This window comes from Magnolia sinica, chromosome 12, assembly GCF_029962835.1.
Source record: "Magnolia sinica isolate HGM2019 chromosome 12, MsV1, whole genome shotgun sequence".
Taxonomy (NCBI): Eukaryota; Viridiplantae; Streptophyta; class Magnoliopsida; order Magnoliales; family Magnoliaceae; genus Magnolia; species Magnolia sinica.
The window spans coordinates 84,048,510-84,064,242 of record NC_080584.1 but is presented as its reverse complement, the minus strand read 5'-3'; positions in this window follow the sequence as shown (position 1 = coordinate 84,064,242).

Here is a 15,733-nt window from a genome sequence, read left to right as displayed (position 1 = left end):
CTCTTACAGCATTCATTTACACTACCAGGAATTTGTGATCGAGAGATTTTTCAGGTACCTCGTTTCAAATTCGTCCTCTTTTTTTGTCTATGATTTATCATAATAGAAGAAAATCTCTACGTTTTGGTGTAAATTTCCCAGAGATCAGCGATTTTTAGGGTTTCATATACGCCATTTGATTTTTCCACGGTTTAGCATTTTCTTTCTTCCAATTTTTTTGGTTATCTCGAGTTTTTTTTTCATTTGAAGGTCTCAAGGCCTCAAGGCCGTCAATGTCGACTAGCTCCTCACCGATCAACCCCACGTTTCCGCCCTCGTCCGTGAATCCCTCAACCGCGGTGTGTTTGAGAGGACAAAATGAGGGGACAAAGTGGATTTATCACAAACATCACAGTGTGCCCACCTATCTTCTGTGGTGTGTTTTCTGATGCAGGACTCTGTCATAGGCCTGCCTTCAGAAGGGGGTGGGCCCACTGTAATGTTTGTGAAATAAGTACAGGATATGGAGGCATGAAAAATGTGGTGTGGTCAATTGTAAAGGAACAACATGTTTGGGCATGGAAGTATCATGGGTAGTTCCCATATGGTGAGATCTTTCTTGGTAGAATAAGGCGCGAGTTTGGATACGGTTCCTAGTCAATGGCCGAGGTTCCGTGAATGTGGGGCCAATGTTTTCTAACATAAAAGGTCCCGTCGGTGGGCCTCACCATAGCTGGCGAATGAAAAAAAACCATTGATCTGATAGTTCCACTATCATTTCTGAAAAGATCATTCGTAAGATTCTCAAAAGAATCTGTCAAGCTTCTAGTTAGACGTTGTATCAGATTAGTTTCGGCCAACGGTTTAGAATCTAGAATGCTTTGTTATCTATCTTTGTACATGGACTCGTCAAACAACAGCTCTTTAGATGTTTGGTATTTGGTTATTTTGTAATTTCTATTGCTGAATTATTTTAATTGCGCGTTTGTTGAGTTGGTTGCTTTTTTTAATGTTCCGTGGCATTTTATTCCTTTTTTTTGGGGGTTGGAAACACATGCCATTAGTTGTTTGTATGTGGACCCCAGCTGTTGGGCCTACTACCTATTTGATTCTATGCCTTGGAAAAATTCATATATATGTATACTTACAAGGAAGGAGGTAGTAACCGGGCAGGCTCTTTTGCAATTCTATTTTCTTTGTTTGGAGTCTTGGAGTTGAGAAAAAGCTGTTTTGGGTTTTGAAAAGTATAAATTAAAGTCAGTGTGTATTTTGATTTATTTATTTTTTTTTGTTTTTTATTTTTGGAGCATGGATTAAAGTCTACTGGATTTTTTTATTTTCATTTTCTGACACCGAGCGAGCGTTTGGGCAGCCTCTCTTTCAAGGTATGACTTCTAAAATTGAATTCCTCGTTGCTCCAATTGTATTTTTTTTTCTTTGAATGAATTGGTGTTTGAATTTTGTTATCTTCATTCTTGGGTGGTGTTTGGTTTTGTTCTTGTTCGTGATTGGGTATTGTATTGAAGGATGTTTGTTATGAATTTTGGTTTTGGCAATTCTTGCTGATCATAACTTGATGACGATGACGATGACGATGATGGATCCTACAGTGAATTGATTTTCCTATGGGAAACTGAGTTTTCTCTGCTACATGATAAGGTGGTACATACTGCAAGCGGAACCCTTGTGCCTTGTAGAATCCTTTTCACATAAAGGTGGTTATTACAAATGGACGTCCCCCTCATGGGTGAGGATACTAGTACCTATCTGTCCAGAAATGGAAGGAAGACGCCTTTTCATATTTTTCTCAACGATGCAAGGTACCTTTTTGTTATGTTGCTTATAGAGGAAATTTCTCATCCAAGAAATGCATTGCGGTGATTTCATCGCTGGTGGGGATTTGAGGAATCACAATATGTAGAGACTTCAAAGAAATGACAATAATTCGTTCCAACGCCATATCTGTATTTGAGGCTTTTTTTTGGTTAGCTTGTTAGTACACACACTCCAGGAAGTTAAGTGGGGCCACACTATGTTTGTTATAAATTCACCCCATCCATCCTTTTCCTATCTCATTTTAAAACATGATAGTAAAAATGAGGTGGATCCAAAAGTCAAGTGTGCCTCATTAGAGGAAACAATAGGATTTTAAGGAACAATAGGAACTTTGAGGTTGAATCATTTTATGAGTTTTGCAATACGGAGTAATATGAGAAAAGCTGAAATTGTGACTCATATCAATGAGGAATGATATGTTACTTTGGCTGTGTATGGAGGATCATACTAAAAAATGCATCCACCATACACATGGCTGAGGTATGCCAACTGCAATCATTCAACATGGCTGAGGTATGCCAACCCAATCATCCAAAAATAGACCCCTACAGTGGGAATGAGCCATCCATAAACCATGTGCAGTTGAGTGGGAATGAAAGGGACTAATTAAGTCCTGCAATAATGTGAAGGCTCATGTAATTTAAACTTTGCATTCTATTCTTGGCTGTCAGTGTCATATTTTCTTGCAGCCTTTGGGGTTATTCTAAATATGATCATGGGGGCATCTTTTTTAATTTTCTCTACTGTAGGAATATCTTTTTCTCTAGGTATGTCCATACATCTCTCCTTCATGTCCTGTGAGTATGCATCATCATCATCTTTTTAAATTCTGCAACATGAACTATTAGTACTCAGTGTGAATTGTCTCTAGCTTTTAAGAACATTGAAAAGTAGATTTCATTAGAAGCAGGTAAGGCGTATATCCGATTCCTATATCATGCTATTGTGGATGAGAAAACTCATTTTTGTTCACCAAATAATGTAATTACTGGGATTCTGTTCTTCTTATAGTCATTGTTTTGTGGAGTTATCTTTATTTATGAGTCTAGAAGATAGCCATTTGATCTCCACATCGGAGATGAAGCTTTGCCATGTCTCTAAATACAATGCCCATGTTTATATTTTCTTTTTGATTGATATTAAAGGCCTAGATGTGTTGAACTTTTGGAAATCTTAAAATAAATGTATTGACTTCTTCTATCTGACCCTCCCAACAACTTTCAAGCTGAGGCATGAATATCATTCATGGCTAACCAGCCTAGGGTTTTGGCATCCTTTCCAAACATCCTGCTGGATTCTGTTAGTCTATTTTCTAGCTCTTTCTTCTTCTTTTTCCTATATATATATATATATATATATATATATATATATATATATATATATATATATATATATATATATATATATATATATATATATATTGGTCAAGGCCTATGCCTTGACTGTTGTTGACAAACGTACTTTTTTTCCCCTTTTATTTTCATTTTCTAATCTTTCTGTTTCTTTTCAACAGTGAATGAATGATTACCGGCTAATAGTGTTTGGTTAATCAGATTAATTAGTAATCTATAAAAAGAAAAAGACAGACAATCAACAAGTATTGAACAATTCTTATTCTTACCCTTCTATGAAAAATAAATGAATGGTGTGGATATGGGCACTTTCAATGCACTTTCGATGGCAAGGGTGGCTGATCCTGATGGTAAATTCTTCAACTATGCTTTTATGAGATGGTGATGTACATGTACATTACTGAAAATTTGGGCACAATAATTTTCTTTTGCAGCTGTTGGAGTGGGTTTGCCCACGTGATTCTAAAATTTCTTATGAACAGGGCTGGCTTGACAAGCTTAGCCTGACCAATTAAAATCCAGTTGAAACCAACCATGAGTGTGTCCTATTGATAGCCCTACCACTAAGAAGAGATTTTACAAGCACCAAGCACCCCCATCAAACTTGGACTGGGCCTGTCCCGTTCATTTGGTGGACTTAAACATAGGCCTGTGTTTGACCTGCAAGCTTAAAGCAGACCAAGTTTGGACTGTCAGGCCAGGCCTGTACAGGACTTGTCTCCATGGGAACTATGCCAAAATGTATGAATTTAGCCTTTTGTTTTTTTTTTTTTTTTCCCTTGGTGACTTTTATTTTCTCAGTTCTCATTTATTGGATATGTTCATTAGAATCCTTTGCTTACTAATTGTATATAAACTCACTCCCCTAGGCACTAGAGTTCCATGTAATGCACAACATATTTCCATTTCATGCATTGTCATCTCTTACATGTATTTGATGATGACCCTTTTTTACCTATGAGTTCATTGTTTGTAAGATTGAAATACCTTGTTTAATGTTGTATTGTCTCAATCTATTGACATTCGCCATTGAGTCCTTAAGTTGATAAATGCATACACATCATATTAGCTTGGCTATTTTATTTTTTTCCTTTTTAGTGACTGAAATTATTAACAAGTGTCTTCTCATTCTTCTTCTTCTTCTTCTTCTTCTTTCTTGCAGAATCTTCGCAATAGGGAGCCTACTGAGACTACTAGGTGGATAAGATTGCTTGTGTTTGAATGGATGTAGTTTATGTTGGATTTACGTAGTTTGGGTTGTTTAGATGAATGTGAATGTGAATATGATGAAATATATTATATAACAGGTGTATATCAGGAAGAATACGATAAAATATATATATTGACCCTTTTATAAAGGACGGTCTATGGCCGTCCTTTGAAGGCCTATAAGAGACGGTCCATGGCCGTCCTTTGAAGGCTTATCAGAGACGGTTGACGACGGTCTTTTTTAAGGACGGTCTATGGCCGTCCTTTTAAAGGACGGTCGATGGCCGTCCTTTAAAGGCTCATAAGAGACGGTGCAAGACCGTCCTTTTTAAAGACAGTTCACGACTGTCCTTTTTAAGGACGGTCTATGATCGTCTTTTTTTCGTCAATAAAAATGACGGTTTTCGACCGTCCTTTAAGTAATACGACACGTCATAATTTGACGGCCCTTGCGACGGTCCATGACCGTCCTTTTTGGTCATTTGAGACAGTTTTAGACCGTCCTTTTTTTGCAATTTTGGCGTAGTGGGAAGGGAACTTGATCCACATCGTAATAGCTAAGCTCAAGGCTGTCAAGCAGGCACTCAGACACTGGAACAAAGCCACCTATGGTAACATTTTCCAACAAATCCAAGCCACAATCGAGGAGCTCCACAACGCTGAAGCTGCAGTTCTTGCTTCCCCAAATCAACAAAACCTTCAAGAAGTTCAGAATCTCAGAAAGGCTCTCGCCCGCCTGGAACTCTACGAAGAAATCTTCTGGAAGCAAAAGTCGAGGGTGCATTGGCTGCAAGAGGGGGACAGTAATACCAACTTTTTTCACTCCACAACGATGGGTAAATGTCAAAAACACTTAATACAAGAGATCAGGCTGCCTGATGGCTCCTCGCTGTCCAACAATGATGATATTCGCCACGCTGCAGTCTCTCACTTTCAGGCCTTGCTATAGGCTGATGGCAACCAGCCTCCTGGGGATTTTCTAAACTCCATCTCGACAATGGTGTCAGCCCAGGAGAATGCCTCCCTGCTTGTCGAACCATCCCTTGACGAAGTCCGCTCGGCAGTGCAAGTCATCCCGCCTGATGGAGCAGCTGGGCCGGACGGGTTCACTGGAGCTTTTTTCTAGGCATGTTGGACCACAATTAGCCAGGACCTTCTCGTAGCCGCCAAATATCTCTTCTCGGGGGCTGATCTTCCAAGAGCACTCATAGCCGCGCTGATATGCCTCATCCCCAAGATAAGTGCCCCGGTCTCCTTTTCTGATTTTCGCCTAATTAGTCTATGTAATTGCTTGTATAAAATCTTTTCTCGAATTATTGTTGTAAGACTAGCTGATATCCTCCCCAGGATAGTCTCTATAAAATATGGGGCTTTTGTTCAAAGTCGCTCTATGGCTGAGAGCTGCGCATTAGTCTAAGAAGCATTTAGGGACATCAACAGGAAGGTCAGGGGAGGAAATTTACTGATGAAACTGGATATGGAGAAGGCCTATGACAGGCTCAACTGGCACTAACTCATAGCGGTCCTCAGGCAATTCGGGTTCCATTCGGACTGGATTCACATAGTGGAAAGATGTTGGTCGGACTGTTGGTTTTCGGTCCTCGTCAATGGTGAAGCTTCCAGATTTTTCCGTTCCATTAGGGGTCTAAGGCAGGACGACCCAATCTCCCCATGTCTCTTCATCCTTGCAACGGAGGGCCTGAGCAGGGGATTTCATCGCTTGGCTACGAATGCATGCTAGCAGTACAGGATGCGCCCAAATTGCCCAGTTGTCTCCCATCTTCTCTTTGGGGATGACACCATCCTCTTCACCAACGGTTCCAAAAGATCCCTTGTTCAAATCAAGCATTTTCTTATTGATTACGAAAGGTGTTTGGGTCAGAAAATAAATCTGGCGAAGAGCTTCTTCATTCCCCCTAAGAATACGCCTGATTCAATGTGCACTGCGCTAGCCTCAATTCTCGGTTTCCCCAGAGCAGAGCCGCCCTTCTCCTACTTGGGGGTTCCCATATTCCATGGGAGGGCTAAGCGAAGTTACTTCCAGCCCCTCGTTGCTAAGATCCAGTTAAAAGTCTCCACTTGGCAAAGCAGAATTTTATCGCAGGCAGGAAGGCTCACTCTCATAATCCATGTTCTAAACAGCATCCCAATCCACACTCTCGCTACCATGGAAGTCTTGTCCAGCATTCTAGCTGATCTTGAAAAAATATTTGTTGATTTCTTTTGGGGTTGGGATGAGCCAAAGAAAAAATGCCACTGGAGACAATGGCGGTGCATTTTGATGCCAAAAACTGAGGGAGGGCTTGGGGTCAGACCCTTGAAAACTGTGATGTACGCTTGGCGTCTGAAGATGGTATGGACCACATGTTTTTGCAGCTCATCCAGCAGCTGGTGTAAGTTTGTCAGGGCCAAGTATGCGACTGATTTCGTCGATGTTCCTTCCATGTCTCCTGCCCCCACGTCCTCCCCTATGTGGAAAAAAATCAGGGCTGTTTTTACCCTTCTCCTCGAGAGGTTGAGATGGATTATTGGGCGTGGTAATGTTGATTTTTGGAAAGAGGACTAGTCTGGGCTAGGTCCGCTTCGTGATCTGCAGCTGCAGCCCCAGACGCAGGCCCCTGCTTTGGTCCGGGATTGGCTGGGCCCATCGGGACGGCTTGATGTGGCCAGGGTCTCTTTGATTCTTCCCCCGATTGTCGTTGAACATGTCTCGCAGGAAGGAATTTGCACGTCCAACCTGGATGATAAACACGTCTGGGTTCCAGCGACAAATGGGGAACTCTCTGCAGCGTTGGGGTGAAAATGTATCAGGCCAACAGCCCCATCCACCAGGTGGTTTGCGTGGGTCTGGCACCCCAAGATCCCTTCGAAACTTTCCCTCTTCGCCTGGAAAGTCCTTCACAATGCGGTTCCGGTCAACAACAACATTCAGCACAAAGGCATTTCTATTGCTTTCAGGTGCTCATGCTGCCCCCCGCCAGCCTCCCCTGACTGTGAGTCGCTTGACCATCTGTTTGCTACGAGTTCGCTGGCCAACAAAGTTTGGGACCGCTTGTATGGGGATTGCGGGATCTCCCAGCCGGTGCTCGCCTCCGCAGCGGGTAGGGCGTACCATTGGTGGAATGCGTCCCGAGCATCTTCGTCGCAGCTCATCGGCCTCATCCCTGTCTTTTTTTTTTTGGGGAAGTGTGGTTGGCTAGGAACGCCATTCATTTCGACATCGCTCGCCTCTATGAGTCCCACATTTTCCACAAAATCCTTACTTGGACGAAGCTCGTTAGTCTCACTCTTACAGCCCCGTCACGAATGTTGAATTCAGCGTCAGCATTATATAGAAGCTGGGGCATTCCGTCTCCACAGCTATTCAAGCCCTCTGTATCTATTGTAAAATGGTGTAGACCACCACCGTGATGGATTAAACTAAATGTCGATGGGTCATCTAGAGGGAACCCGAGCCTTTTGGGTGGTGGTGGGGTTCGACGGGATGACACTGGCCGTTTCCTCTTTGGTTTTTCCCATGGTTATTGCATTGGCACAAATACTAAGGTCGAGGCGAAGGTGGTCGTCGATGCCCTCACATTGGCCCACCGTCTGGGCTACTCTAAAATCTTGCTGGCTAGCGATTCTAAGGTGGTGGTGCAATCACTGACGGACGATTCCAACTTCTCCTGGCCACTCTGGTACTGGAAAGCGGCTGTGGCCCGCCTTTCTCGCTCCCTCCAGCTTCAGATTGTCCACACTCTGAGGGAAGTCAACGCGGTCGCTGATGGTCTCGCGCGTCTGGGGAGCGCAGCCTAGTCCAACACTTCGTTTCACGCTTCGAACATGCTTCTCGCTGATATCAAGGGTCTCCTATTTCTCGACAAAGTCGGGCTCGGGTCCTTGCGCCTTGTCTAGTCTCTTCTAACCGGGCTTTGTTTCTTTCTTGTTTCCCATATGATAGGTAGGCCTTGTTTTCGGCCTTCCTGAAATACATGTATGCCTTTCTGGTTGTTTTCCGATTAATATATTTTCTTTTAGAAAAATATTAATTTTCTAAATAGGGAGAACTTCAGTAAAAGCTAGGGCCATGCTTGACGGCCTCAACATTTATGCTGAAATGGGCCAGCAGAATATCATTCTAGAAACTGATTCCAAGGTTATTGCTAATGGCTTGAAGGTCTCGGGTTCCTCTTTTTTTTTTTTTTTTTTTTCGGCCTGGCAAAATGGTTGAATCGGAGTAGATGTAACACATACATCAGCGTGGCTCCAATCATCCTGCGACCAAGCGCCAGAGGGAATCCCCGTCTGTAATAGTTCAAAAGATTTATTTATTTATTTATTTATTTATTTTTTAAAGGACCAACAGAAGACCTATCGTAACAAATAAGAGAAGAGACAATACAATCTAGGAAAGGTTACTTGCTCCTAATAGCACCTAAGCCGACTTTGTCTAAGAAAAGAAGCCCTCTGACCTCTCTGGGAAAGGCATCTTTGCTCAAGTAGCAAATGTGGGATTGGGACGAGCTCCCCAGCTGAGCAAGCACATCTGCCGGGGCATTACCTTCCCTGAAAATATGAGAAAACTCCACTTGCCCGAGACGGTAGAGCTTCTCCGTCCTAATAAGCCAACCTTTCCATTTCCAGCCTAAGCCTGCATTTCCTTTGAAGGCCCGAACCACTAAGTCTGAGTCTGATTCAATCACCACATTAAAGATACCTTTGCTAAAACAAAGAGATAAACCATCGTGAGCCGCTCTCAATTCTGCTCCAATGTTAGACATCACCCCATAACCAAATGAGAAACCGAAGATGACTTCACCCTTCTCATTTCTGCAAACGCCTCCGCCCCCCGCCAACCCCGGATTACCTCGAGAGGATCCATCCACATTAACTTTAAACCAGCCCGTAGGAGGTTTCCGCCAAGTCACCACCGAGAGATTTATTGTACATCCACCAAAAGTCTTACCGGGCAAGGAACTAGGAGGAAGCCAAATCGATCGAGTCGTGGAGAGCCACCACAACACCCGGGCAATCACAACGGCAACTGAAGGAGGTTTCTCATCGAAGACAGCTCCATTCCTGGCTTTCCACAATTCCCACCAGATGAATGCAGGTGCCAGGTGCCGAGAGCTCGATGATGAAATGCGGCCCGCATATGACCTTCTCCATTGAAACAGTCTCACAACCATCGAATGGGTCTGCAGGATTGAGATTCCAAAAGACGATCCGAAGAAGCTCCAAACTGCCGAGGCTAAATGCCCATTAAGGAAGAGATGAGAGAGGGATTCTACTGAAGGGTTACTCTCTGAGCCACTGTTGCAACAAATACATCTAGATGCGAGCGAAATTCCTCTAGATTGCACCGCTGTCTCCACAGGAACAGCTTTGTGGATCAGCTTCCAAAGGAACAGAGAAATTTTTGGAGGCAAATATTCATTCCAAACCCACTTAGCCCAGACCTTCCTAGGAGCCCTTGGTCTGCCTGCCGCCCAGGCTGATTTTACAGTGAAAATGCCTGAAGTGGAGAGCGGCCAGAAGGGAGAGTCAGGACCTTCAGATAGGCAGAAACCGCCTTGAAAGATATGATCAATAGCTTGTTGGGGGAGAAGGGAGAGAGCTCAAGAGGGAGGGAGGGGGTCGTTCGGACCCAAGAACTGGTTGACTGTTAGAGGCAGAGAGTCAGCAGGGATGTCTTCTGTCACTAGGTTTTGAAGCGGACCTAGACTCGTCCAGTTCGACGTCCACAAATTACTATTCCCTGCACCAACCTTCCACTGCACCTTAGCTTCAATAAATGCAGTAACCTAGAAATCCTCCTCCAAAGCGGCGAACCTAGGCATACGTAGCCTCTAGGAATATCAGAGAGCTGCTGACGGGCATATTTTGCTGCCATGTAGGAAGCCCAAAGGCTGGAATCTGTGTGGAATTTAAAGGTCCAAGCCAACTTTAAATGTAACACAGTCATAATTTCAGAGAGTTTACGGATGCCAAGTCCTCCTTCATCTAACGACTGAGCAATGGTCTTTTAATTTCGCCAATGGAACTTTCTCTTCCCATCTACCCATCCCCAGAAAAATGTTGCAAACCTTCTCTCCAGCTTAGCCAGGAACACTTTTGGGAGGGTGGTGGAAGCCATGGAATGAATGGGAATACCCCCCAACACATGTTTAATGAGGACCGCTCTCCCAGCTTGAGACAGAAATCTAGTTTTCCAACCACTTATCCGACCCTCCACTTTGTCCACCAAGGATTGAAAAGCACTTGCCTTCAGTCTAGTTATAGCGAGGGGAACCCCTAGGTAGATAAAAGGCCCATTTGATCTGGCAATTCCAAGGAGGTTTGAAATGGCTCTAATTCTGGACGTCGGGATCTTATCCGAACAAAGGAAGGAGCTTTTCCCACGGTTGATGCATTGGTCAGATGCTTTCTTATATTCATCCAACAGAGCTTTAATCCTACGAAGGGAGGCTAAACCACCGTTTAGGAAAAGCAGGGTGTCATCTGCATATAGGAGGTGGGAAATTGGCATATATGAGAAGGAATGCCGTGGCTGATGTACACTTACAGAGAAGGGAATGCCGTGGAGGTCTCAGGTTCCTCCAATCTATGGAATATTTGGTATATCTTGGGGAAGATTAGAGATTTGTCCTGTAGGTAAACGTCATGATCCAACATACTTACAGAGAAGGGAATGTCGTGGCTGATGCACACGCAAGGTTGGCTAGCAACAGATCCCCCAACGGAACTTTCCTCCTTCGATCGCATCTCCCAAGGTCAGTTAGAGGGTCGTTAGTCCTAGACAATTCAGGGATCGGTTCCGTCAGAGGTTATGATGGTCAAATTTTGGTCTTTAGGTTTCTATCTTCCTTCCTTTTGTCTAGCCCTTTGTGCAGGTTTTTTCTATTTTCTTTGGTCTAGGTGTAGCTTGAGGTATATGATAGGTGCGGCCGCCTCCCTTTTTGTTGGGGCCTCCTGAATGATTGTAAAGTTTCAGATCAATGAATTTAGGGCTAAGGCCCTTTCCAAAAAATTCGTTACTAAATAGTTTTTAAACATTCTTCAATGGCATTGAGTGTATCTTCAATCATATCGACAAGTACTCAATATGTCTCAATCCTATCGAAGCTCCTATTGAAGGAGACGATGACTGCGTAAGTTCACTAAATTTCTAAGGTGGTATGAAACTTGAGGCTCCAAAACTATAAACAACAGTCTCTAAGATGTCCTTAAGCATTAAAATAGGATTTTGTGGGGAGAGAGTGAAGACGAAGTTTTTCTAACTTCGTTCTTTTGTCTCAACTTTCGGTTGTAGTTCGATTTTCTGTTTTGTTTGTTTAAGATGTTAGCCTTGCTACGCTAATCTCTTAGCTAAGCCTAAAGCATGAACCTCTTGATGAACTTTGTTATTTAATCCATTTTTAATTCAAGTTATTGGTTTTGAATATTTATTTTTTAAATTGAATTCTTAAATTAGGGAAGGAATTAATTTGTAAAATCGATTAATCTATTGTTAACTTTGGGTAAAATATACGCTTTTGATTCTCTGTGATTAATTGCATAGATCTTCAAGAGATATCAATCTAGCTATCTCAATTTGTATACCTTGTTTTGATGCTTATGATTTAATTTACAGAGTTATCTTACGATTAGAATGGATTGGAATCCAATTCTAGTTGAGTTATCAACTTGATAAGAGAATTGAATTCAGAATTTGTTAAGTGAAGATTCCTAGATCCTAAGTTATTTTTAAAGATTGTTTAAACATATTTTCCATCCACTGGATTAAAAACCCATATCACTCGATTAGTTCTTATTATGTTCTCAACCCAATTCCCTGTGGATAGACCTCGGTCTTACAAAGTTACAATGCGTGAACCGCGACGTGCCGTGCACTCCGTGAGTATACTCATACCTTTAGTTTTGCACAAATTTCAAACTAGATACATATTTGTTCGGGTGGTCATACTAGTTATGTTCAAACCCAATGAATCTAACCTATTTGAAATGATGTTTTAAGCACATAATCATGATTTATAAATAAACGACATCTAATCCACGTTAAATGACTCGAAAACCAAGTTCTCTTTATCTTTCAAATTCTTATCTCTAGATTTCTACAACAGAGTTCGCCGCTGAGTCAACTCACTTCGGGTCTAAGTTCTGCACGTTGGTTTGAGCCCGTATACAACTAGCGCACCATTGTTACCGGATCATAGTTGTTGTATCCTGCAGACCAACTGCTCGAGATTCCAGTTATACTTTAGACATTGTCTAAGGAAGGCAAATTTGGTTTCAAACCGAGTGACTTAGTCTTGCTTTGACTCAAACACCAAAATCAATCTTTTCTTTACTTAAATTTTTATTATTTAAATTTCTATTTTTTGAATATTATCTACTGTTTTCAGCACATATTCCAACAGTACCACACTTTGTGAGTATACCACAAGTATCCCACATGGCAACTGTTAATCATGCAAATGACATCTCCTATGTAAAGATACATGCAATCAACAATTTACATATGCTAAGTAGTTATATTATTTCTTAACCTTATGTCGTTGTCATATTTTAACAATGATTTTTTAATGCCCGTATTTTTTTCTTAAATAAAATTTAAAATTAAATTTTGAGTGGGAAAGAGATCAATTGATCTCATCATCCTTCCTCTTATTTCTCTTTCAAAACTTTTTTTCGTATCTCGTAGTCTCCCAACGAATCATCTCTCTTTAAAAGGGAACGTTAGATAGAGAGATTCCTATAAAAACTCAAAGAACAAAAGAAAAACTCATAAAAAAGAAAAACAAAAGGGAAAGTAGAAAGGAGGTTTTTGGATTTCGTCTATTCAAGTTAAGCGTAAAGTTTTTTTTCTTTATTTTCTTTATACAGTAGTTAATTCGGCATTGATCTAAACATTGGATGAATTGGATTAATCAAACATATATTGTATAGGTCTAATTCATCCATGTGGAAAGGTATACTAATGCGTATGGCTTTAGGGCTGATGTGCAGAGGGTTAGATTTTTCTAAGATGGACAATGATCAATATAATCTATACTATTTATGGGTGTTTTATGACCCAATTATGTAATATTTTTTAAAAATAAGACCAATTTGACACCTCAATGGAATATACCAATCATAGATTTACCAATATTCTTCCTTAATCTAACGAAATTGAATTAATACCGAAAAATATTCTTGTAAAGCCATTTTTTATTCAACAAAGTTACAATTGTGCTCCCAACTTTTGGCAAAAATAAAAATAAAAATTGGATTGTCAGAGATTTATCCAATAATACAAATTTAAGCACAAAATTTAAAAAAAAAAAAAAAAAAAAAAAAAAAAAAGCAAAGAGAAGAAGAGATGGAGAAGTGGTCTCATTGCATGAGTGTGCCAATGTGGCACACTTGTATGAGATGCAGACTATCTATTAGGTGAGGAAGTCTGGCCATTCTGCTCATCAGGTGGGGCTACATGAAAGCAGGTGCGAATGAGATGGGTGGTTTGAAAAAGACCAATAGTTAAAATTCAATGCACGCATCTCGCCCAAGAAGAGCAGATTAGCCTAACCTCTTGGTTAGGTGCATACATAGCAGGGCCTGCCTTGATGAAGGGATTCAATTCCATGCATGGGTTCCATGTAGGACTATGTGGTCATGTGTACATTTAATCAGGAATATCACCTTGAACTGTGTTTTAACTGGTCAGACAGCAAAGGTAGGATCCAACATCATCATCATTTAAACCTTAACCCAACTACTTGGGGTCGGTTGAACACATTAATTCTGACTTTGCATCAATCTAATACTTTCTTTTGCATTTTCATTTGATGTTTGAGTATACTGTTGCTGGCCACAGATACTATTGTCCAACTAGTAATGCTAATTTCACTTGTTTCTTCTCCCATTCCCTGTGTTTAGATCAGCTTATTGGGATAGAAAGATATTCCTTGAACACGGAAAGAATTTGAACATGCGCTTCAAACCTCAACCACTGTTTATATTGGGAATATGTCCTTCTACACGACTGAAGATCATATTGGGAATATGTCCTTCTACACGACTGAAGATCAAGTTTATGAGCTATTCTCTCAGTTGTAGAGATTAAGAAGATTATTAGATTTGGATAAGAATACTAAAACTCCATGTGGCTTTTGTTTTGTCATGTAAGGTTCTCACCTGCTTTGTACATTTTTGCACCTGCAAATAACAATCCCGAAGAGAATCAATGCCATAAAAGGGAATTTTCTAAACTAAGTCAAAAACTGGTATTGGATCCAATTAATACAAGCAGAAAAATCCAATTGGAACTAGAAAGGAAAACATGAGAAAAAAAGCATCATGTACGCAGTTACACCAAGCATCTCTTTTACCCTGCTTTCTATAACTACTAGTTTAAGTAAAACACTTGAGATCCAGCTACTCTACAAGAAATGGAAGAACTTCCATTGCCTTGCACACCCAATCCATTTTTTTTTTTTTTTTGGAGAAATGGATTGATGCCATGATTTCATTACTCACAAAATATTACAAACCTTCAGGTGGGCCCAACAAAAAGGGCAGGCCCCATCTATCATGAGACATGGACAGGACTAGATACATCAGAGAAATAAACAAAACAAAAGGCGAAATCAAGGTGAGCATTGTTGTCCCGATCATGAAGAGCTTAAGCGGACCGCCCGGAGTCCAACCTTGTCAAGAAAAAGACTACCCCTGACCTTGACGGGGAGGAGCGAAACATTCGTGATCAGCGAGTTGGTCTAACAGCAGCTTGCCAAGTGAGCCATGCCATCCGCCGGCTCATTACCTTCCCTATAGATATGTGAGAAAATAACTTGGGCCAAAGCTTTGAATCTAGAAATCCTGGCAATCCAGTATTTCCATTTCCAACTGGGGGTAGAGGACCTATTCAAAAAATCAACGACCTGACTAGAATCTGATTCCACCATAATCTAATGGAAGCCATGCTGAACGCATAGTTCCAGGCCGTCATGAATAGCCCTGAACTCAGCGTTGATATTTGAGGTGATACCGAAACCCGAGGAGAATGCAAAGACGAACTTACCCATATCATCTCTACAAATACCGCCACCACCCTATGGACCCGGATTCCCTCGGGAAGAGCCATCGACATTCAGCTTGATCCAACCAGGACTCAGCCTCTGCCACCTAACCACTTGAGAAGGCCTGCACCGAAGAACCGACGGCTGAAGACCTAATTCTTCCATGAGAACCGAGTAGGCCGGGGGTGCATAAGAGTCGGATAGCGGGAGGTTAGAAAAATGAGCCACATAGATATATTTTGGTGGAGGGCAGAAGGAGAGAGGGTGATGTTCTCAAATCTAGCAGCATTCCGACCTTTCTAGATTTCCCAA